The sequence below is a fragment of the Myotis yumanensis genome, unplaced genomic scaffold (assembly GCF_028538775.1).
Source record: "Myotis yumanensis isolate MYYU_CA2020_CCGP unplaced genomic scaffold, mMyoYum1.0.hap1 SCAF_10, whole genome shotgun sequence".
Lineage (NCBI taxonomy): Eukaryota > Metazoa > Chordata > Mammalia > Chiroptera > Vespertilionidae > Myotis > Myotis yumanensis.
The window spans coordinates 51,760,717-51,786,282 of NW_027223761.1; the positions used below are offsets into that span (position 1 = coordinate 51,760,717).

General features: G+C 41.7%; 1 protein-coding gene across 2 annotated transcripts in view; it reads right to left on the reverse strand.

Moving 5' to 3' along the window:
• Positions 1–24,689, reverse strand: part of RAB30 (RAB30, member RAS oncogene family) — a 78,675-nt gene extending 53,986 nt beyond the window's left edge. The window contains exon 1 of one of the 2 annotated variants that reach the window (XM_070425723.1): positions 24,563–24,689. The gene's annotated coding sequence lies outside the window, so the exon portion shown is untranslated. Of the gene's footprint in view, positions 1–18,089; positions 18,115–24,562 lie in introns of those variants that run through there. The other variant, XM_070425724.1, reaches the window with a different exon arrangement.
• Positions 24,690–25,566: the final 877 nt, after the last annotated feature.

The following is a 25,566-nucleotide window of genomic DNA, read 5'->3' on the forward strand; positions in this document are numbered from 1 at the left end:
TGGGTTTATGTCCTGGCTGATGTGGCTCAGTTGGTTTAGCATCCTCCCATGCACCAAAAGGTCACAGGTTGGGTTCCTGGTCGGGGCATCTGCCCAGGTTGCAGGTTCGGTCCCCGATAGTGGTGGGTACAGGAGGCAACTCATCAATTTTTCTCTCTCACATCTATGTTTCTTTCTCTAGCTACCTCTCCCATCTTCTCTCTCTGAAATCAGTGAAAACGTATTTTTTAAAAGTGGGTTCAGGAAACCAAGATGGCGGCATAGGTAAACACCGGAGTTTGCTGCCTCGAACAACCACTTCAAAAATACAACTAAAAGACTGAACGGACATCAACCAGAACCACAGGAAGGCTGGCTGAGGAGAGACTCTTCAACTAGAAGGAAAAACAACAGCATTCTGAGGCTCAGAGGAGGCGCAGTGTGGAAAATTTAAAGGTACGGTGGTGCGGCGGTGCGCGCGCAAAGCGGGCTGGTGGCTGAGGGCGCGGTTGTCGTTTTCAATCAGGAGTGAATCTCAGACTCTGGGCTACAGATCTGGGCGAGTCTCTAGGGACCCAGACTCAAACGGGAGAAGCGGGACTGTCTGGCTACAGTCCCTCCGAGGTTTGCAGCGGTTGCTGGGACAGAGAGGCAGAGCCCCTGGGGACGGACTGAGAGCAGCCATAGCTGCTCCCTCCCCCCGCCCTGTTGAGCCCGCCCCGCCCAAGTCCTGCGCAGAGCCATTTGCCGATCGCCTCAGGCAAAGGCTGGATTAGCGCCTCCCCAGAGGACTGAAGTTTTCCACACAGCTGATTCCTACAGCCAGTCGGCCTGGTGGTCAAATCCCTCTAGTGTTAACTACAACAATTAAGGCTTGGCTAGAACAAGACTGCGCACAAAGACCACAAGGGGGTGCACCAAGAAAGCATAAAAGATGCGGAGACAAAAAAACATGACAGAAATGGAGGATATGGAGCTAAGAATCGCAATTTTGAGGGCTTGCTATAAACTTGAGCAGAGCCTCACGAAAACTAATGAGACCCTCGATGCTACGATAAAGAAATTAGAAAGTAAGCATACACGGACTGAAATAAAGAATATTATACCCAATAGCAGACCAGAGGAGCACAAGAATCAAACCAAAGATTTGACAAAAAACACCCAACTGGAAAAGCAAAATGAAAAAAGAATCCGAAAGTGTGAAGATAGTGTAAGGAGCCTCTGGGACAGTTTCAAGCGGACCAACATCAGAATTATTGGGGTGCCAGAAGATGAGAGACAGCAAGATATTGAAAACCTATTTCAAGAAATAATGGCAGAAAACTTCCCCCACCTGGTGAAAGAAATGGACTTACAGGTCCAAGAAGCGCAGAGAACCCCAAACAAAAGGAATCCAAAGAGGACCACACCAAGACACATCATCATTAAAATGCCAAGAGCAAAAGACAAAGAGAGAATCTTAAAAGCAGCAAGAGAAAGAGACTCAATTACCTACAAGGGAATACCCATACGACTGTCAGCTGATTTCTCAACAGAAACTTTGCAGGCCAGAAGGGAATGGCAAGAAATATTCAAAGTGCTGAATACCAAGAACCTACAACCAAGATTACTTTATCCAGCAAAGCTATCATTCAGAATTGAAGGCCAGATAAAGAGCTTCACAGACAAGGAAAAGCTAAAGGAGTTCATCACCACTAAACCAGTATTATATGAAATGCTGAACGGTATCCTTTAAGAAGAGGAAGAAGAAAAAGGTAAAGATACAAATTGTGAACAACAAACATGCATCTATCAACAAGTGAATCTAAGAATCAAGTGAATAAATAATCTGATGTACAGAATGAACTGGTGCTTATAATGAATCAGGGACATAGAAAGGGAATGGACTGACTATTCTTGGGGGGGAAAGGGGTGTGGGAGATTCGGGAAGAGACTGGACAAAAATCGTGCACCTATGGATGAGGACAGTGGGTGGGGAGTGAGGGCGGAGGGTGGGGCGGGAACTGGAAGGAGGGGAGTTATGGGGGGGGGGGGGGGAAGAGGAACAAATGTAATCTTAACAATAAAAATTTAATAAAAAATAAAAAATAAAAAAAATAAAAGTGGGTTCAATCTTAGCTGAAAGATAAGGATAATCTTTGCTTGAAAGAGAAGGATCCAGTATTCGGGTTATAGTATTGGATTCTGGGATTCTCTAAGGAAAAGTCCAGCAATGGCTGTTCTCTGATCCCTGTTCCAAACAGCCTCACCCACATTTTCTCCAAATCCCACCACTGTAAACCTTGTTTCACGTGGGCCCAGCACGGCCCTGAGTGCCTGCATCAGCCCTTCTTGGCGGCTCCTGCTCTTCTCCTGCAGAGCATGTGATCCAGAGCAGCCACTTGGGCCTGAAAAATCATCAGTGGGTAAAAAAGCGTCTCCGGAAGGAGCCTAGGTGATTAATGTACAGAAACGCAGGCAGCCTCCACTGCAAAATAAAACTGCTACCTACTTACTTTGTCTCTATAAAGGGCTTCACAGACTATTCGAATGTGAAGTTTAATAGGAAGTTTGAGATTATTCAAACAGGCGTTGGAAAACACGTTGGCCTACTTATTATCATGTATATATGGGAAAACTGCATGTTAATACTCAAAACAGACTGTTTATTCTTTTAACAGTGTACAATCCTCTTGGTAAACACAGTACAACCATTCTTACTCTTCAAAGCAGAATTGGCCATTCCCTCTGCTTTACGGCCCCAGGTACCCTGTAAGAACTTTAATATCAGGACCTGTGACCCTTTATTTACACATCTGTTTCTACGATTGTCTCCCCATACCCTACAGCTTCTACTACCCCAGGCGGTACGTCCCTTGAGGACAAGGACCTCATCTTATTTCTTCTTGAGCCCTCAGTGCCTAACAGAGTGCCTAGCACACAGCAGATACTACTTAATACCAGGATGGAAAAGGGGGAGAGGTGGTAAACATTAAGAGGGTGGAAACTGAATCTGTCTTATTCATTGTTACCTGACCTATAAATACTTTTTAAAAAATATATATTTCTTTATTGATTTCAGAGAGGAGGGGAGAAGGAGAGAGAGACAGAAGCATCAATGATGAGAGAGAATCATTGATGGGCTGCCTCCTGCATGCCCCCCACTGGGGATTGAGCCTGCAACCCAGGTATGTGCCCTTGGCCGGAATCGAACCTGGGACCCTTAAGTCTGCAGACTGATGCTCTATCCACTGAGCCAAGCCGGCTAGGGCCTATAAATACTTTTTAACTAATGGATGAACTAAAGAAATAAAGGAGCAGTAGTACTGAGGCATGAAAGTATAGGTTCTAAAGTAATAAATATCATCTTTCATTCATTCTAAAAACATTTTTCCTTATATTTTGACAGCCTGAAAATTAGGATGCACTTTACAATGAAAGGCATCTTGGCATTGTGTCCTAGTTTATTTGGAACCTTGTTTTTTCTTTCTTTCTCAGTAATACATAGAATATAGTCATGCACATTATAAATGATGATGTCTTAGATTCAGTGAAATACAATCAGTTGATGTAGCTGTGGAAATAAGGGTTAAAAAGATGACTATAAAACTGCACTGAGAAAACAAAGAAGGGGAAAAAAAGCCGGGTCAGTGTGGCTCCGTGGTTGTGCATCAACCAAGGAACCAGGAGGTCACGGTTCAATTCCAGATCAGGGCACAAGCCCAGATTGCGGGCTTGATCCCCAGTAGGGGGCGTGCAAGAGGCAGCCAATCAATGATTCTCTCTCATTGAAATTAAAAAACAAATAAATATATCTTTAAAAGCCAGAGGTTCTTAAAAAAAAAAAAAAAAAAAAAGCTCAGTAACAATCCTGGCCATGCTCCCTGCTGTGTATGAGAGAAGCAAAAGCAAGAAACAGAATACTGACATCATTTGAGTCCCTGTGTGGCTCAAACTAGCTAAATGCTCACCAAACCTGCTTCTTTTTCTTTCTGGGCAAACAGGACATATTTCTCAGCCCTGCTTACCATTATGTGAGCCATGTACTGTGTAGTAATTGATGGAATAAGGACAGAAGTGATATAAGCCACTTCCAGACTTCTCCATCTGCAGGTTAAAAGGAGAGAACTTTGAGACACCTAGAGGCCAAGGGATCCACAAGATGGAAGGATCCTGGCTTCCTGAAACATAGAAGGTAGCCTCACCAGGACATACCATGTTGAACTGCTATTCAGACAAGAAATAAACTTTGTGTTAAGCACCGAAACTTGAGGGTTGTTATGTCTCTAATGTCTCCTGATTCCAACTACACCCATCTTCCGTGGTTACATTAAATACCCTAGTGTTCTTCCCATAAATTCCCTCTTTGCCCAAGCCAGGTTGAGTTAGGATCTTGCATCTACAACATAAAAGAGCTCTGAGAGCTTAGCTGGTTAGAACATCCTCTCAATATCCCAAGGTTGTGGGTTCGATCCCTGGTCAGGGCACATACAAGAATCAACCAATGAGTGTATAAATAGGTGGAACAACAAATCAATGATTCTCTCTGTCTCTCCTCTCTCTCTCTTTCCCTTCCTCTCTAAAATCAATAAATAATTTTTTAAAAAAGAGTTTTGAGGAACATAGTCAAGAAGAATAAACTGCAATCATTTGAAATGGCATGAAGATTGAAGAAAGCAATCCCCAAATGTCTAGAAAGTTTCTCATAACAGAGTAATAATTCCAACAAACTGATGACAATCCACAAAAGACTCTTTTCAGTTTCAAGAGTTACTACTAGCTCTAAAATCATGAACCACCTACCCCAACTGGTGTGGCTCTGTGGTTGAGCAACGACCTATGAACCAGGAGGTTGTGTTCTATTCCCAGTCAGGGTACATGCCTAGGTTGTGGGCTCAATCTCCAGTAGGGGGCATGGGAGAGGCAGCCGAGCAATGCTTCTCTCTTATCATTAATGTTTCTATCCCACTCTCCCTCGCCCTTCCTCTCTGAAATCAATAAAAATAGATTTAAAAATAATAAAAAATAAAATCGTGAACCATTTACAGTGTGATACTCTCTCTTCCTTCTCATTTTATTACCAGAAGCATGTACCAAGTTGTAATAGCCCTCCCTCAGGGTTTACCTACTATCAGATACCCTCTGGAGTCCTCAAACATACAGAATCCTAACTAGCAAGATAAACCTCCTTTATCATGCATAGCCAGCTCTGCTGTCCCATGATTTATTGGGAAATGGATCGACATCGAGCTCTAAGAATTCAAATAATTACTCTGGGCTAAATAGCTCTGGGTATAAGTATACAACCTTGGCCAGAGTTTTCAAAGATAAATATTCAAGAATTAGCAAAGCTTCTGGGAACATTTATAAGACCATAAATGAAAAGATTACAAAATAAACAGAAGAGTGATGTGATGAATGCCTCCTTGAGCACTGAAAAGGTCTGCCAGGAACTGGGGGGCCAGTGATGACAGAGCATGCATCCTGTTCAGTTCCCAGAAACGTTTATCATTAAGCCAAAATTGTTTTATAACAGCAAGCACTGACATCTGTGATATATTCTACGGGCTTGTTATAATGCACTTTTATACTATATATTGAGTTATTTGATTCTCAGAACAACAGTGTGAAGATGAGATTGTCATCAGCCCTTCATTGACAGCTAAGAACACAGGCTCAGACAGGTCAAGTGCTCATGGCCCCAGGGTTTGTGACTTGAGCCAAGACTTGAGATCCAGTCTCTGAATTCCAGAACCTCTGTCCATTTCACTATGGACTTCCAGGGCAGAGGAATGGCCTGGCTGGGCAAGATTTTTTCCCAGTGCCATAATTCTTCAACCCATGTTGGGGGTTAGTTTGCTCTGTTTCATGTAGTCACATGTGGGAACTTTCCAGAGGGTTAAAGGGCCTGGGATAGATGCCTGGCCTGCCTCCAAAACCAGCTGGGAAAATATTCCCTGACAAGATACCATAGCTTATGCCCACAGGGAGGCCTTGAGCGAGGAGGAGGGAGCCTGAGGCATGGGTTAGAAGTGCTGAGACCTCCATGTGATTTTCTCAAAATCGCATAGTTGGAGGCTTCTGAGACCCAGACAACAAGGTCTCTTAAGACTCCAAAGATAGAATACAGGGCAAATGAGCTAAAGGTACCCTTTGTTGGAAAGGGAGAGGGGATCAACTACATAGACTGAGCTGGCCTCAATCAGCATTCTCTAACATGATTTTTTTAAATGATTGTAAAGAGAGAGAGAGAGGGAGAGGAAATCATCAATTTGTTGTTCCATTTATTTATGCATTCATTGGTTGATTCTTGCATGTGCCCTGACGAGAGATCAAACCCACAACCTTAGCATATCAGCTCTAACCAACTGAGCTACCTGGCCAGGGCTCTCAGATGATTTTTTTTTTTTTATATTTTATTGATTTTTTACAGAGAGGAAGGGAGAGAGATAGAGAGCTAGAAACATCAATGAGAGAGAAACATCGATCAGCTGCCTCCTGCACATCTCCTACTGGGGATGTGCCCGCAACCCCGGTACATGCCCTTGACCGGAATCGAACCTGGGACCTTTCAGTCCACAGGCCAACGCTCTATCCACTGAGCCAAACCGGTTTCGGCTCTCAGATGATTTTTAAGAGCCACTTGTAAGAGACAAATTTGTCAAAAGCAAATATTCATATACTGCCTGAGAAAGGCAAGAAAGGGAAATAATTGACATTTTAGTAAGAGCATTTATCCCTGGAGGCTGGTGATCTATCAACTCAGAAGGAAGACACAGGACATTCGGGGAGCTGTCTTTCAGCATGTTGGAAAGTGTGAAGAGCTGGCCTCTCCTGACTACTGTTACTTCCTGGGCTCCAAGGATGAGAGGGAGGTCCCATATACCAGTGAAGTTGCTCGAGAAATAGAAAATACAAGATCCTGAAGAAACATGGGTTAGTGTAAGGGGCAAAGGCTTTGATTTTAACAACCTGTGCTTGAACCACTGCTCAGACTCTAGTCAGCTGTGACCTGAAGCAAGTCACAACCTCTTTGAGCTTCAGTTTCTATATCTGTAAAGGATAAGAATGCTTATTTTATAGGGCTGTGGGGAGGATAAAACAAAATTATGAATCTAAGGAGCATAGCACAGTGCCCGATACACAGTAGCTGTGTATCAATAAATGTTAGCTCCTAAGTTTCCCCCCTCAATCAATCCCCTAATATTGGAATTCTAATACAGTGGGGCCTTGACTTACGAGTGACCCGACTAATGAATTTTTTGAGATACGAGCTGTCTCTCGGCCGATTTTTTGCTTTGAGTTGCGAGCTAAAATTCGGGTTACGAGCCAGCTTCCGATACCCCACCGCTAGTTGGCGCAGCGAACGTCACAGTGAACGCCACAACATCAGCCCCGCATTCAATTCATTGTAATGGTGAAAATTGATTTGACATATGAGTAATTTGAGTTACGAGCTCAGTCACGGAACGAATTAAACTCGTAAGTCAAGGCCCCACTGTACTTAGTCATTCTAATTATTATTAATCTACTGGCCCTTAGTAATACTGAAAGAATCACATATATTATCCAATATCTTTTTTTAAATATGTTCTATTGATTTTTTAGAGAGAGTGGAAGGGAGAGGGATAGAGAGATAGAAACACCCATGATAAGAGAGGAACATCATCTATCAGCTGCCTCCTGCACACCCCCCATAGGGGATTGACTCTACAACTGGGCATGTGCCCTGACGGGGAATCAAGCCAGTGGCTTCTGGGTTCCTGGCTCAATGCTCAACCACTGAGCTATACTGGCGGGGCAGTTATCCAATATCTTGACCATTTCACTTGCCTCTTTGAAATATAACCATCAAAAACAACCAAAAAGACAGACAAAAAACAAACAAAAGAATGAAATATAAATCAAATAACTCTGGGCCCTTGGGCCTCTTACTTATTCTACTTTATGCTTCCTAAATTCTAAAAAGGAAGGAAGGAAGGAAGGAAGGAAGGGAGGGAGGGAGGGAGGGAGGGAGGAGACGAACTCAAAGGTCTCTTTTCAACTTTATAATTTTCCTCCAATCTGAAAGAGAATCCAAACCTTATAGATCTTTGGCACATAGCTGTACTTAACAATGGTCAAATTCAACTAAACTTTCCACAAGGCTTAAAATAAAAAGGAATTCTGACTTTACCAATGTTTTCTTAAACTTAATAAATACAGCCATAGGGACAACAGGAAAGATATACAGTTCTTGTGATGTTTTTTATATTATCTTTCTGATCTGTAGAACCATTTCTTCTTGACATCCTCTATCCAAGACGGGGTCAGGCACTCCTCCTCTATGCTCCAGTATTCTGTTTATACCACTACCAGCACTATGACCATACTGTACAACAATCATCCATTTTATGTCTCCTTCTCTAGGTTACACTCTCCTTTCAGGCAAGAACAGTGCGCTGTGAAATATCAATTACCAGTATCCACCAGCACAGTACCTGGTACATAATAGATACTAAATTAGTGTTGGATGGATGGGTGGGTTGATTGATGGAGGAAGGGGTGAATGGGATTTTTAATACGGGAGAAATATTAGAAATAATCTCGTCTACGAGGTCTTCGTTTCACAGATAAGGAAGAAGCCTCAGAGCTGTGAGATAATTCAGCCAAGGCAGCCTCATAAGCAGCTAGAAGATGACAAGTGGTGGCAGTCACATGCCTTTCTGACTTTGAGTTCAAAGACAGATATCATTTATCACTCACCACCAAGGGGAGGCAGTAAAGCTTGGAGGACACAGCATAGGCTCCACAGGCAAAGTCTTCTTGTTCCTGCTGCCTGTCAGTCATGTGACTTTGGGCAAGTTACTTCATTTCTGAGTCACAATTTCTGCATCTGTTAATTGGGACTATTAATAACTTCAGAGTTGTTGTGGGTATTAAATCTGCCAACATACACAAAGTGCCCAGCATAGCACTATGTGCTAAATAAATGTTTACTGAGTGAATCATGAATAAGTCCCTGTCCAACCTACCACACGACCTCATGAATGTGGTTTAGACTTTGCATTTAAGACTCTGCCCACATGGAAGGTGGCTGGGACACCATAATTACAGGACCATGTACTTGGAGATTTGTTCCTTGCTAGAATCGGATCTTAAGGCAGCACCAAGTAGCCTCAATAACTTTGCTCACTGTTCCCTTCACCTGGGATGCCCTTCCCACCTTACTCATTGCCACACAAATCTTACCCATCTCCCACTGCCCAGCCATATCCACCCTATGAAGGAAGCCATCTCTAATTCCTATGAATTCATTAGACATTCCTGACTCATAAGTTAGTTTCCACCACATAGTGGAGGGGTATATCTGTTTGGGGTTTATAATTTGTGGTAAAATACACATAATATAAAATTTACCATCTTATCCACTTTAAGTGCACAGTTCAGTACTGTTAGGTATATTCATACTGTTCTCAACTAATCTCCAGAACTTTTTCATTTAGCAAAAGTGAAACTCTATACCCATTAAACAATAACTTCCCAATTGCTCCCTCCACCCCAGCCTCTGGCAACCACCATTCTACTTGCGGTTTCTATGAGTTTCACTCCTCTAGGTAACTCAGTAAGTGAAATGATACAATATTTGCCCATTTATGTCAGATTTATTTCGCTTAGCACAATGTCTTCCAGGTTCACCTATGTTTTAGCATGTGTCAGAATTTCCTTTCTTTTCAAGACTGAATAACATTCCACTGTAAGTACATACCACATTTTGCTTATCCATTCATCTGTTGATGGACACTTGGGTTGCTTCCACCTTTTTAGCTATTGTGAATAATGTTGCTATAAACATGGGTGTACATGGGTGCATCTGTTTTTCTCCTTTACTTGAATGTGAACTTCTTAATGACAAAGAAAGGGTCTCAATCATCTTTACAGTTCTCAAGGTGCCTGACAGGTAATGGGCACTCAATAAGTACCTATCGAGTAAATGAGACAGGGCTGCTCCAAACATGAAGTGAAAAAGTAATCAGCTTCCATACAAATTTGCAAAAGGGCAGAATCACAGCAGAAAAGCACAGACTTTGCAATAAGACAGTCTTGATTTCTGATCTTGGATCTGCCTCTTACTAGTCATAGGACCTTATGCATTTTATTTTTTTTAATATATTTTTATTGATTTCAGAGAGGAAGGAAGAGGGAGAGAGAAATAGAAACATCCATGATGAGAGAGAATCATGGATCGGCTGCCTCCCGCAAGTCTCCCACTGGGGATCGAGCCCACAACCTGGGCATGTGCCCTTGACCGGAATCAAACCTGGGACCCTTCAGTCCGCAGGCTGACGCTCTATCCACTGAGCCAAACCGGCTTGGGCAGGACCTTATGCGTTTTAATAAGCTCTCAGAGTTTCAACTTCCTCATGTGGTTTTGCCACAATTAAATGCTATAACTTATGTAAAGCAGCACAGCTCTTGGCACATCACAAACTTTGAAACCTTGCCAATATTATTTTATAAAGTTATATATTAAAAGTCACTTATTGCACATGCAAACATACCATTTAGCTTCCTGACCATGATAACTTTAAAAGCAAAGAGCATGGAGTATTCTGAGACCAAAGAATTTATGGCAAGAAACAGTCAAAACAGACACTTTCGCAGCAGTAACAATGAATCCAATTGGTACCACTGAATGTGGAATCTTGAGCTATACGGTTACAACTCTAGTAGCTGGAAATCACTTCAAAGGAACAGACCTAAATGTTATACTAAGGGTCATCTCACTTAGCACAGCAGCCTGTCCAAGATCTCATAAATGTTTTTTAATCAGGATTACTTGAGGTTTTTGGTTTTTTTTTTGGTACCTCGGCTAAATTGATTTTGAATTTAATCATTCATGTTGTAAAGCTTTTAGCAAAAAGATGGAAGGAATAAATAGCCCTTTATTACTATTTCAGACAGAAATATTTATTTTAATCTGTCTCAAAGGAAACTGAACTCCCCACTCTCCTCCCAGTTCCTCTAGGACATGAATTCCTTTTGTGGTTGCTATCTGAATTTTCCAGACCAGAAACATTCCTTCCAAGGTTAGCTCTTAGGAAGTAGTTTTTAAGTATTAGAAGAAAAAGCTTATTCAAGTTTCTGTCTGCCATAACAATTAACATTTGACATGGCTAATTAAAACGGCTCTCTGAGACAAAAATAGGAAACTTGGTTGTGTGGTGGAGGAGAGGGAAGGGAAGGAAAAGAAAAGGTAAATGGAAGTTGCCTGAATGCTAATATCAGCCTGACTGTGGCCCTAAGTGAACAACCCCTAACTTTCCTAGAACAATCATGACTTCATGTAAATGTAACACTATACTAAGATGATTTGTTAAATGAAAAACAAAATGAGATTTAATAAATGTATTTGTAAAATTTTGCAATTAAGTGAATTTATAAGTAAAGAAAAAAATTCTTTGTCAGACCATGAATTACAATTTTGGATTCAGAACAATACTGTCACCATATCTCATGTGTCAATTTTAATTTGGCTCCCCAGCAATGGCTAAGAGCTACTGGCTGCCTTGTCCATCAAGGTCCACCAGGTGAAGGGTACCATGCTAAGACTTGACACACAGGGGCCAATTTTATCTTCACAACAACCCTATGCTCTAGGTATTGGCATCGCCTCTCCCTCCTTTTCTCCCTTTTTATTTTAAATTAATTTCAGACATACCAAAAGAAAAAAAAGGCAAAAAAATGAGGAATTCATATATATATTTCACCCAGATTACCTATAGGTTAATATCTTCTCACATTTGCTTTATCATTCTCTCTCTCTGTAAATAGATATTACATTACCACGAACTACTTAGCATTTCCTTGAAAATAAGGATATTCTCACCCTGGTTTGTGTCGGCTCACACGTGGAAGGATCTCGGGTTTGATTCCCAGTCAAGGGCACATACCTGGGTTGCAGGTTTGATGCCTGGCTCCAGTCAGGGCATGTGTGGGAGGCAACCAATCTATGTGTTTCTCTCACATTGATGTTTCTCTCTCTCTCTCTCTCTCTCTCCCCCTGCCTATCTCTCTTTCTCTCCCCCACCTTTTTCCCTTCCACTCTCTCTAAAAATCAATGGAAAAAATATCTTTAGGTGAGGATTAACAAATAATAATAAGGGCATTTTCTTATATTTTCACAGTATGACTATCAAAACCAGAAAATTAATATAAATATTATACTATAATCTAATCCCAGTTCTTATTCAAATTTCGCCAATTCACCCAATAATGTCTGTTAATGCCAAAAAATATTTTTTTTCTGGTTCAATCTGATTTAGGATCATGTGATTTATTTAGTTTCTATGTGTCTTTAGTCTCCTTTAATCTAGAACTATTCCTCAGTCTTTGTCTTTCATGAACTTGACATTTTTGAGAAATACAGTTCATTTATTTTATAGAAGGTTTCTCAGTTTATCTAATATTTCCTCATGATTAGATTCAGATTATGCATTTTCCACAGGAATGCCACACAAGTGATATGTCCTCAGATGTTGATTTGTCTCATACTGAAATTTAAAATGATGCCTGCCACTGTTCTCCACTGTAAAGTCACTCTCTCCACCTTTGTAATTAATAAGTACCTTCTGAGGAGATACTTTAGGCTCCTTTATTACAGATGAGGAATCCTCTCTCTCCTCCCCACTCCCTCCCTTCCACTCTCTCTTAAAAAAAAAAAATCAATGGGAAAAACATCCTCAGATGAGGATTAACCAAAAAAAGAAAGAAAAAAGCAGAAGAAGGAAATGTATATGCATCAAGACACCAAGCCAAACAAGACAAACCTTATTCATTCCTACCCTAAGGCCATCTCACCACACCCTGACCCTTTGGCTGGCCATCTGAAACTTCTTTCTGAGCTGTCATTTCTTTCTAATTTTCTGTTTTTATTTTATTTTATTTTTGGAATAAATATTACTTGGTAATATATTCATGTGGTTCAAAACTCAATGTGATATACCCAATCAAAGGGTTATAATAAAAAGGGCAGATAATAACAAGTGTTGGCAAGGATGCAGAGAAATTGCTGGAGGAGATGTAAAATAGTGCAGCTGCTCTGGAAAACAATTTGGCAGTTCCTCAAAAGTTCATACATAGAGCTCTCGGTTGGCCCAGCAATTACACCCCTAGATACAGATGCAAAGTAAATAAAAACAAATGTCCACTTAAAAACTTGTATGCAAATGTTTAAAGCAGCATTATTCATAGTGCCCCCAAAATGAAAAAACCCAAATGTCCATCAATTAATAACTGAATAAATAAAATATGGCATATTCATACAATGATATATTATTTGGTAATAAAATAAGAATGGAGTACTAATTTATGCTACAACATGCTAAACCTTGAAAAGATTATGCTAATGAAAAAAACCATTTATATAAAATGTCCAGAATAGGCAAATCTATAGACAGGAAGATTAGTGGTTGCCTGGGGCTGAGGTCCTGGGGTGAGAAAGATGGTAAATGACTGATAATGAGCGCAGAATTTCTTTTTGGGATAATGAAAATGTTCTAAATTGAGTCTAGTGATGTTGACACAACTCTGTCAACATACTAAAAACTACTGAGTTGTATACTTTCAATGAGTGAATTGTGTGATGTGTGAATCATATTTCAATAAAGCTATTTTAAAAGTCAGCATTACATAAAATAGTAAATCTTAAGAAATCTCATTACACACACACACCACTCACCCCTACTGCCCTGTACGAGTAACCAATTTATTTTACACCCTTCCAAGGAATCTTCATGCAAACTGAAATATGTGTAGCCCCATTTCTTTCACAAAATATGCACTGTTCTGCCACCTTCTTTCTTTCACTTAACATATCATTGGAGATCTCTCCATATCAGTACCTCAAGAATACCCTAATTCTTGTCTGTAGTTTCATAGTTTCCCCTCTGTGAACGTATCCATTCATTTAACCAGTTTCCCACTGATGCACACTTAGGCTCTTCTCAATCATTCGCTATCACCAACAATGATGCAATGCTTTTAACTTGGTCTCATCAGATGACTCTCTGTTCCCGGACTGCCAGGAAGCAGTGTGAGTAGCAGGAAGCAGAGTTAGTCAGAACTGAGTTTGCATCTGGCCCCCTCTGCTAACTAGCTATGTGACCTGGGAAGATTATCTGTACTTTCTGAGCCTTAATTTTCTCACTTATAAAGTGGTCAAAATCCCACCTACTTTATTAGGTTGCTTTTAGAGTTAAGTAAAATAAGACAGATACCCTGTGACCAAAGTTGAGATAATTTGAGTATCGAAAAGCACAAGGTTGGGGGGGGCGGGGGGGCGGTGAAGAAGACAGAAGGTTGGTAATGGATTATAACAAACATATTGGGTGGATAAGAGAATCCAGAAGTCCAAGTGATACAAAAAAAGGAAGAAGAAGAAGAAGAAAGCTGAAAGCTAACCAATCAGGAAAACACCAATAGATACCAATTGACCTAGGCAAGGATTATCAATAGATGTTAAAACCATTGGATGAAAGTTGCAGAGGAACAGGATATCTAAACAAGCTCAAAGGATAACCCCACAGATAATGTTATTAATTACAAACAGAAAACATTATCTTTACAGTGCAGAGATCTGGCAACACCACCTACCCAAACCATCAAACCTCCCATACCAGCGATGTTACAAACTCACATTATGTGTCACCAAATACGATGCAAAGGAGGGATGCAACATTCCCTATGGGGAATTCTTACCACAAACGTTTAACCTGAGTCTCATAGTGGCGGGGGGCGGGGGGAATCAGACAAATCCAACTTACAGTCTACAACAAGGCAACAGACTTGGAATCTTCAAAATTTCAATGTCATAAGAGACAAAAAAAAAAAGCAGGGGCACTGTGATATGTTAAAGGAAACTAAAGAGACACAACTACGGTGTGTAATCCTTCTTTCCATCTTGGGTTCCAAAACAAAGGTTATAACAACGTTGGAACAACTGGGAAAGTCTGAAAATATTATTGTTTCAATGTAATGGTATTATGGTTACACAGGAGAATGTCCTTGTTCTTAAGAGATACATGCTCCAGTGTTTAGAGATAAAGTGTTGTCATGTCTACGACTCAGTTTCAAGTAATTTGGAATTGGGAGGGGGAGGGGGGAATGTGTGTGCATACATAAAGAAAGCAAATGAATCTAGATGAAGGGTGCATGGGTGGTTGCTGTAATATTTTTGCAATTTTTCCATATGTTTGAAAGTCTTCAAAATAAGTTGGGGGAAAATCAAATAAAGCACGTAAGCCATCTAGTACCCAGTCGATGCCATGACAGTTCACATCATGGCTTCAGCTAACTCAACAAATCTACAGAAAGCTCCTTCCCCCATGCGTGTAGGTAAAATGACTCACGTTAAAGGAAAGGCCACCAGCCAGTCCTTGCCTTCATGAAGTTTATATTTTTGATCAGAAGTTAAGGCAAAAACAGGAAGCAGCTGAAGAAGCAGTATGGGTTTTGGTTCCAGAAAAATCTACCTAGGACCTACATCTGCAAAAATTTTTAAGCTAGGTAGCTTTAAAAAAACAAAACAAGTTACCTAACCTCACTAAGAATTGTTTCCTCATTTATATGGAAAAACTGAACTCAAATCTACTACCTAGGATTGAGAGAATGAGACAGCATACATAACACGCCATTGTGAAGCATCTCTTATTTTACAGACTCTCTTTAAAAGATATTAGTCTCCTAGAATAAAAGTGGGGGGAGAAGGAAAACTGGATGGGTCCACCTTTGTTTCCCTATCAGAACACCCAGTGCAGGGCCTTGCATTTAGCTTATGCTCACAAATATTGGTTGAAGAAGTAATGAGAGACTGTATGAGACAGATGCTTCTTAGGCTGCAAATTGCATTAAAGAAAATATCAAGAGGAGCTGGCCCAGTCAGAGACAACAGCACCTTCACAACAGCACATACATTTGCCAAAATCTTTTACACACATTATCTCATTTGAGCCTCACAATAATCCCCATTTCATAGATGAAGAAACTGCAGCTTAAAAAGATAAATTACCCACTGAGCACACAACTCAAATGGGTGCTTGCTCCACTCAGACACAAAAGAAAGGGAATAACTGGCTAATAGAATTGAAATAATTCACAGCCTATGATCCTTACAATCTCTTCCTCAGGGTTTCTGCTGGGGCAGAGTGAGTCACCTGAACTCACACCTTTTTTATCAGAAAAATGCCGAAAACCTGCCCTCGGATTGCTTCTATTGATATTCAGAAAGAGAAACAATCAGGCCTTTTAACCACCTGCTTCAGATATTTAAAAAGTGAAGCTTCGATTCCCCTTTCTATTGTGGTTGTGTGACTGAGATGGAGCGGAACTAAGCAGAAGAGGTTATTTTCATCTCAAGATTGATGGTGTCCACATTTTAGTGAAGTGAACCATAACTCAAAAATAAAATTTCCTGCAGAATTTTCTGGGGAAGACTCTTGGCTGCTTTATTCTTTCAGTTCACTTTTTAAACATCATGCTGTGCTACAGCTTAGATAATGTATTTTACTTTTCCAGAGGTTTCCATGTTATTTACATATCAACCTTTTATTACAGCCATTTCAAAAACCAGCAGGAAATCTGCTATTCCATTTTTGCCCACCTTCTGTCTACCCATCACAAGTTTCTTCCCTTAGTAAAAGAGTTTAGCTCCAGTGGCTAAGTAACTTGACAAAGGTATATAGAAATGGCTCTCTCAAAAACCGTTAATAGGAATTCAATTGTCAAGGGACAATTAAAGGGGAACTGTTCATGCCACCTGATCCAGTATTTCTACCCTTAGAAATGTATTCTACAAAAATAGTCCTACAAATTCATCAAAAAAAGATGCATATGCAAATATTCACTGCAGCAGTGCCCAACGGCCATTAAAATGGATAAATCAGAGCAACATGCAAATATGTGGGACAAATGCCCAAAATATATTAAGTTAAAGGAAGCAAGCAAAATATATATATATATATGTATTATACTAATATCATTAGCATATGTGTAGGAAAAAATGACAGAGGAATATACATATAAATCTCAACAGGGTGAAATTAAGGGGAACTTTTCTTATATAGTTCATTGTGTATTTCTGTAATAAATTTTGATTAATCTTATATCTAGAATTTTAAAAAAATAAAATTAATGTATATATTTATGTGCCCTTCCTCATCCTTTCCTCTTCACTTTGGAACCAGCTAGTTTGCAGCTCCACCTGCATTACTACTTCTAATAATAGCAAAGGTAGAATGCCAGCTGTAGAAGTCTGCATTCTTTTTTTAAATATGTTTTTACTGAGTTTAGAGAGAGAGAGGAAGGGAGAGGGATAGGTAGAAACATCGATGAGAGAGAAACATCAATTGGCTGCCTCCTGCATGCCTGCCACTGAAGATCAAGGCTGAAACCTGGGCATGTGCCCTGACCGGAATCGAACAGCGACTTCTTTGGTTCATGGGTCAATGCTCAACCACTGAGCCACACTGGCCAGGCAAAGTCTGCATCCTTATAGAATACTAGAGGCCCAGCGTGCACAAAATCGCACGCGGCTAAGGTCCCCAGACCTAGCCTGGCCTCTGCCGCCCTGCGACACTACGTGAAGCTCTCCGCCCCAGGACCTCCACGATGCTCGCAGCCCCTCGCCTGCTTCGTGAGGCTCCCCCCGTCCCTCAACTGCTCTATGAAGCTTGCTGCCACCCCACGAAGCTGGCCGCTGAACACTCCGGGAAATTCCCTCCCCCACCCCCACCCCACGACTGCTTCGCGAAACTCGCTGCCACCCGGGTGACTGCTCCGCTAAGCTCATGGCCACCCAGCAAAGTATCCCACCACCACTGCTCAACAGTCCCCAGTCCTACCCCGCCGCCAGCCCCCCCTCATGGTGAGCGGCTCTGGGGCCGGAGGGAGGGGGTGGACCGAGAGGTGCTCCATGCACTTCATGGTGACCGGTCGCCTGTTCGGTCATGGTGGCACCTAGCTCTTTATATATATTAGGATATACAGGATCATGTTTAGAAAAGATACAAAGATCACTTACAATGCCCCCCAACAAATGGTATTCCAGCACATAGGCTGATTAAGTACTTGTAGTGACCAAGAAAATCACTTACCTTCTGAAGCAGCCCTTGATGTCTTCTAGCTTTGCTGTACCAAAGACCAAGACCATAACATGTCAGGCTAAACAGAAAGTACCATTACCACATTCAAGAAAACTAACATTGTAACTGATTATCTAATCAGCAGCTCCCATTCAATTTCCCCAAATGTCCCCAAAATGTCCTTTATAGCTTTTTAAGTACAGGATCCAACCAAGGATTACTTGTTGCATTTGGTTGTCACAACTCTTTAGTCTCCTTTAGTCTAGATCAGCCACCCACACATTTTTGTTTTATTTCGTTTTGTTTGTCTTTCATGACATTGACATTTTCAAAGATCGCAGGCCAGCTGTTTTACTGTATGTCCCGCAATCTGGATTTGGCTGATGATTTCTTCATGATTAGATTTAGGTCAAACATTTCTGGCATGAATTCTACATCAATGATGTTGTATACTTTCCGTTGCATCAGGTTTTCTAGTTACACTAAGTTATCTTTTACTTGTCTTATCACTGTAGGCACTAAGCAAGCTTCAGCCAATAAATAAAATATTCACAACAATAAATGCATTTAATGTTAAAAACAGCTACCATGAGCACCAGGCATAGTGCCAGACATTTAAAATATATTATCTGCCCTACTTGGTTTGGCTCAGTGGATAGAGTATCAGCCTGCCAACTGAAAGGTCCCAGGTTCGATTCCCATCAAGGGCACATGCCCAGGTTGCAGGCACTATCCCCAGTAGGGGGCATGCAGGAGGCGGCCGATCAATGATTCTCTCTCATCATTGATGTTTCTATCTCTCTCTCTCCCTCTCCCTTCCTCTCTGAAAGCAATAAAAATATATTAAATATATATATATATATACATATATATATACATATATACATATATGTATATATATAATACACATTATCTCATTTAACCTTCACAACAATCTTGTGAAGAAACAGAGGTTCAAAGAAGTTAAGTAACTTGCCCAAGGACACACATGTAGTGATAGAAAACATGTGTATGCACATGTGAACTCACACAGACACACTTTAACATATCTCAGGGGTTCATGTTCTCCCTGAGAATCCTCCATGGACAACTTAAGAACCTCTGCCTTAGCATAATCTTGCAGAGGCCTATCTAGTTTTAAAAGTTGGATTCCTATGAAGAAGAAACTGAAAATAAATTAGCTATGGTCCACATAAAATTCTTCCATACTTGGAAATGTTCTTAATTGGAGATGGGCCACATTTTCATCACAGCCAAGAATATAGGACAGCGGTTCCATGAATTATTATAATATTGCCCTCATCGCCAGTTGGCTCAGTCGCTTAAAGCATCTTCCCCCATATGCCAAGGTCGCGGGTTCGATTCCTGGTCAGGGCATTTGCCTGAGTTGCAGGCTCAATCCCCAGTGGGGGGTATGCAGGAGACAGCTGATCAATGATTCTCTCTCATCATTGATATTTCTATCTCTCTCTTCCTTCCTCTCTGAAATAAATAAAATATAGATATGTATTTTTAAATAAAAATTTAAAAATAAATCTACCCCATATTTTAAAAAAATCAATCAATGAATAGATAAATAAGTGGAACAACAAATTGATGTTTTAAAAAATATAATATTGTGTTTTTATTGTTTGTCTTCTTTAAATTTTTTTATATGTTTCTTTATTGATTTCAGAGAAGAAGGGAGAGGGAGAGAGAGATAGAAACATCAATGATGAGAGAGAATCATTGATCAGCTGCCTCCTGCAGGCCCCCAATTGGGGATTGAGCCTGCAACCCAGGCATGTGCCCTTGGCTAGAATCGAAGTTTGGACCCTTCAGTCCGCAGGTTGACGCTCTATTCACTGAGCCAATCCGGCTAGGGCTATTGTTTGTCTTCTTTAAACCATTCTCCAACAAAGTAAGAAAATAAAGAAAATGTAAAGAAAAAAAAATTATAAAGCTAAATATATTCTTAATTTTTAAATTATGCTCTTCCTACAGCTTTTGGTATTAAATGTCCTTTATGAGATAAAAGTCAAAGGGGACATTAAAAAAATAACTATTGTCAACCACTCACCCCCCATTATATCTTATTTTTTAAAATTCTATTTATCTATAAATTTCAAAAGTCTAAGACCCATTGATTTAGCGAACTATATACAGTTAACATTATTTCTGAGAAACTAACTTGAATAAAGGAAGTGAAGATCAAAAGGAAACCAGATTTGAAATATTTCTGAATTTCCCCAAATTCATCCACAAAACATCTCAAAGGCTTCAGATCTCAGGAATACATGTTAATGGACTTGTTAAAAACATTTCACATTTGACATTTGCATTACTAATTGCTCTCTTTCAATATTTTGATATTTCCCGCTTTCGAATGGACCCTTAGTAACCTAGGTTAGTTCACTCAATCAACAAATATTCAGACTCCCTAATTTATGCAAGGTACTCTATTAGGTGCCTGGGGACACAGTCTAGAGCAGCGGTTCTCAACCTGTGGGTCATGACCCCTTTGGGGGTCGAACGACCCTTTCACAGGGGTCGCCTAAGACCATCAGAAAACACATATATAATTACATATTGTTTCTGTGATTAATCACTATGCTTTAATTATGTTCAATTTTTAACAATGAAATTGGGGGTCACCACAACATGAGGAACTGTATTAAAGGGTCGTGGCATTAGGAAGGTTGAGAACCGCTGGTCTAGAGAGTTCTTTCTTACCTCATGTTAAAGATCAAATGTCACAAGCCACTGTAGACACGATCCCTCCCCCCAGGAAAGAAGAATAAAAGCATCTCTTGGGGCTGTGCTCTTCTACCAAGGCCTACATACCTCTCTGTATGTGGTTATTTGTCTGTCTCCCTCAACTCTTCCAAAGCAAACACTATCTTATCAGTGCTATCTTCCTAGCACAGTGCACATATAGCTGGAGATCAGTATAAAATCGTGGAATACATATATTTTACAGATGAGAAAAATAAAGGTCAGAAAAAGAATATGACATGTCCAACATCATACAGCTAATAAATAAGTAGTACCCGGTCTTAGAAAGAGCTCTCACCAGAGCTCTCGTCTATTCCACCATGCCACATCATACATGCGGACAGGGTAAGAGAAAGATCTTAGATGTCTTCCTGGAACTTCAAACTCAACATGTCCAAAAGTCACTCCTTCTTGAAAAAAAGCAAACAAAAATCTGGTCCCCATCCAGTGTTCTCATTCTCTATACATGACATCCTTAGTGGCTCAAGAAAAAACTCAAGTTAACTTGACTCTCTTCTCCCAATCCTCACATCCAGTCAATTAATAATCTTATCAATTATAATCTTCAAACTTTGTGTCTCTCTCATCTCATCCCTTCTCTCCAAGCCCTCTGCCACCACCCTGGATCCAAGCCACCATCATTATTTACGTAGACAACAAAAATGACTTACTACTTGGTCACACATTCTGTTTGGCCAATTCTCTCCAATCTCTTCTTCCCTTAACAGCCACAGTGATGTTTTTAATATCTTTCTACATATCACATTGAACCAACTACATATGTAATTGAACCTCCCATTACCATCCTAAAGTATTTGCACTCACTCAAGTCTCTTGAAATGCTACTTTCTACTGGAAACTTTCCCTGACTCCTCTGCACAAGGGGAGAGCACCAGTTAGGCACTCCTGTTCCACCTTGTAATTCCCCCCCCCCTTGTCAGTAACATTCATCACACTTGCAATAACGTGTTTAATGATTGTCTCCCTATTAGAATATAAACTCCATGAGGGCAAGAGAAGCTTCTCTTTTCCCTGATGTATCCACAGACCTTAGAACACAGTAGGTGTTCAATTAATGTTTATTGTCAGAATGATAGGCTGGGCCCAGATTGTAGCAGGCCAAGTAAACCAAGGGGGGAGGATCATTATCCCTTTGTAAAGATATAAACTAAAATAGAAAGAACTGCATAGTTATTCAAGAGCACGGAAATAGCATTTCTCCTCCCTAAAACACTAAAAAACGTGGTTGGGAAAGGGAGCATCTTAGAAGAAGAATACTAGAAATGAGAAGGAGGTATAGAGGGGTCTAGGATGACAGCTTCTGAAACTGCCTGTCATACTAGTTGCTTCTAGATAATTAGACATTGGACTTTCCATGCCTAGAGAAGCACTCATGTTAAACAAACAAATATAACTACCACCACACTTTTCTTCTTAAGAGGGGGAAATAAAATAACAAACTTTGTTTCTAAAATAACAAATTAGAAACCACAGGAGAGAAAGATGTCTTTGCTCAAGGTGTCTCCCTTGGATAATGCTCCTCAGCAATCAACAGAGAAGGGAGGGGGGAAAGGCAGACTTCCCACCACTTACTGGAACAGGGATAAGGGGTGGGGGAGTATTAAATGAGACAAAAGCCATTTGAAATATACTTATTCCTTGGGAATCATAAGAACATTCCAGGTAAAGCATTTTAAAACCTTGCTAACCCATTGGCAGTTCTTAATAAAGGTAGCAATACAATTGGCATGAGCTCTACTGCAACATGTCATTGTCCACATGCTGCCATGGAAGCCACAAACCAGGCCAAGGGGTCAGGCTCGTTGTTGCTCATCCTGCCAAGCACCAACTGAAAGAAAGGGAAAGGACAAAGCCTCCTCAAAGAGAACTCCGTGGAATAAATATGCACACTGCCTCCATGTAGCCTGGAGTTTCTGGGTAGGGTAGAGAATGGGCGGGGGGGGGGGGGAGGGTATTCAGAGACTGGAAAGAAACTTAAAGAAATAGATGTGATATACCTGTGATGAGAGGGAGATTCTGAAACACAGAGGAAAAATGAGAATTGCAAATGGAGACATGGGAAAAGAAACGGAAAGAACTTTGAGAGATATTGAAGGGTCGGGAAAGGAAGGTACAGGGGAAACAAGTAAGGTGCCCCCAAAAAGCAGACAGTAAGCAATAGAGAGACACAGAGAGAGGCAAAGCCAGGCAGCCCATCTTCTCCCAAATCCAAAAGCTGGTCACTGCATTCCAATAAATCACTCTACTACAAAGCCCATACAATGGATTGTCCTTTGCATTCAGTAACAAGCAGCATTAAATGAAGCATCACCCAGCTGTAACTTTGGAGATCTAAGGATCAGAATTAAAAACGAACAAAATCAATTCAGCAGCAGAAGATAACCAGTAAAGACTTTCCCCCAATGCCTATAAAAAGGTTTGGCATTTTAGAGTTAAGCGTAAAGTGCCTGGCATTTCTCCTTCTTTTGACATTCTAAGAGGGGGGTGTGGTTGACCCCAGGTCTATTCATTTCCAAGGGTGTAGATCTCTCAGCTAAGACTGGCCCCATCTGTTCTTGAGTCAGCCAGTTGTTTATGTCAAAGTAACATATTTATTGCACTAATCATCCTAATTACTTACAAGAAGAGAGCCAACATCATACAAGACAGAATGCTTTCTGTCCTGTTAAATGTGTTGGTTCCTTTAAGAAGAAAACAAAACAAAATAAACAAACAAACAAAAAATAACACTACTTTGCTCCTTGGTTTCCTTGGCCAGGATCACTCTTCAATAGGTACCTTTCAGTAATGGCAAATGAAGGTTAACGATGCTTCTAACTTTCCCTTCCCTAACACGTTAAAATGAACCTAGGTTTCCTTAATGATCCCTTCTCCAAACCGTTATTCGTGCCTGGTGACTGTGCCTCAGGAAACAGCAGCTCATTATGGTACCGCTGCCAGTGGCAAGGAGCCTATTGCCATGTAATTTAAAACACTCACACAAGCACAAATCTGTCAGCTCCACTCCCAAACAATCCTGAAATCCTGCAGTCGGGAAAAGGACTCTGAACGAAACGGCTGCCTCCAGCAGCCGAAGAGAAGCTTCCCGAGACACGTGAAACATTTCTGACTGGCACGGAGTGCACCATTAAAGGACACTGTCACCTCAAATCCGCAGAAAAGGCGAGGCAAGCGACACAGACACACATGCAAAATAGAGCCCCACAAAACTTAGCCCACTGAGAAGCAGCACGCTCCGCTTAAAAGCGAAGAGCGTGTGCTCGCCCGAGCGACACAGAAATGTTCTAAAGCAGTGCGAGCACATTAAATCACTGTCTCCATTTCTCCCCACGCATCGCCCCTTCCCACTCAAACCTCAGCACGCGGGCCGTTGGTGACAGGACTGCAGTGTTCCCCCACCTCAGCCTTCTTCTGATTCTCCAAGAGCACTTCCCAACATCCTCCCCAGCCCAGCCCCCTCTCTCGGCTTCAGGAAGGTTGAGGGGAGTTGCGACTGGAGAATTGGCAGGCATCGGTCCTCCCGCGGGGGAAGGTTGCCGGAGTTGTTCTGCACAGTGACCCAAATTGCACAGAGCTTTTCGCTTAGCAGCGCTTGCGAGCACCTCCCCAATCCTTCCCCCCGAACCCCCATCTTCCCAAAAGAAAAGCCTTGAGAATTAAGCGGGAGGAATAACTTGGTAGAACCATTTGAATAAATCACTTCAACTCACCTGGTTTGGGATATTTCTCCCCACCCCAGGCATAAACAGAAATAATATGCGAACGAGTCACGCACGCAACGTAAGGTGGTGCGAAGTCTTTAGTCCAAGGTTTGGAGTCAGTCCCTGCCCTGATGCCGCTGCTACTCTTAGCTCAGCTGGAGCGAGCGGCAATCACAAGCCCAGCAGCAGCAGGGGGGTGGATAGACCGTAGCACAATGAATGCAGTGGGGTTTTTGCAATGACATCATCCCTCTGTCCAAAAGGCCCCAATAGCCATGCTCAAGAGCGCTGCATTCTGGGAATTGTAGTCTTCTTCAAGCCTGTTCGGAATAGTGAGGCTGCTGTCGGAACTACAATGCCCAGAATGCCCCGAGGTCGGACGCACCCAGAGCGAACTCAGGCAGCGAACGAAGCTCGGCCGCCATATTGGGGGAGCCTGGCGATTCTGCGGAGCTGGCAGAGGCTTTAGGAAGCGCGGGAGGCGAGTGGTGGAGCACTGGGGACGGTGAGGTGGAGGACAAGCCCGTAGGAGGCCGGGGGCCGGAGCCTGGGAACCGGGAGGTGGAGGTTTCATCTGGAGACAGATGTAGGGCGGGCCTGGCTGGAGGCGGCTTCCAGAGGCCGAATGGGCCTCGTCCTCACGGCTCTGCGGGGCTTGCCTAGGCCCCCTACGCCTCTTGCTCCATTTTCTAAGGAAGATACTGAGGGAGTCAGTTCACATCTGGGCTCGGAGCATTATTTATACCCTCTGACAGGACCGTCGGGGTGGTCGATATCTTTGTTGTGGTGCAGGGGCCCCGGGCGGCGACCTTCTCGCCCGTGGTCGGAGATTCCACCCACAGAGTTGGGCTGTCCCCTCCAAACGTATGTTTAACTTAATTTATTTTCCTTACTCCTTCAAAGGTTTCGGACCCTCGTTGGTTTTTCATGCAGAGTGATTTGCAAAAGGGTCTAAGGAAGTCGATGCTGGAAGGTAGACAAGCTGCAGGGGGTCGGACGGTGCTCTGGCCCCG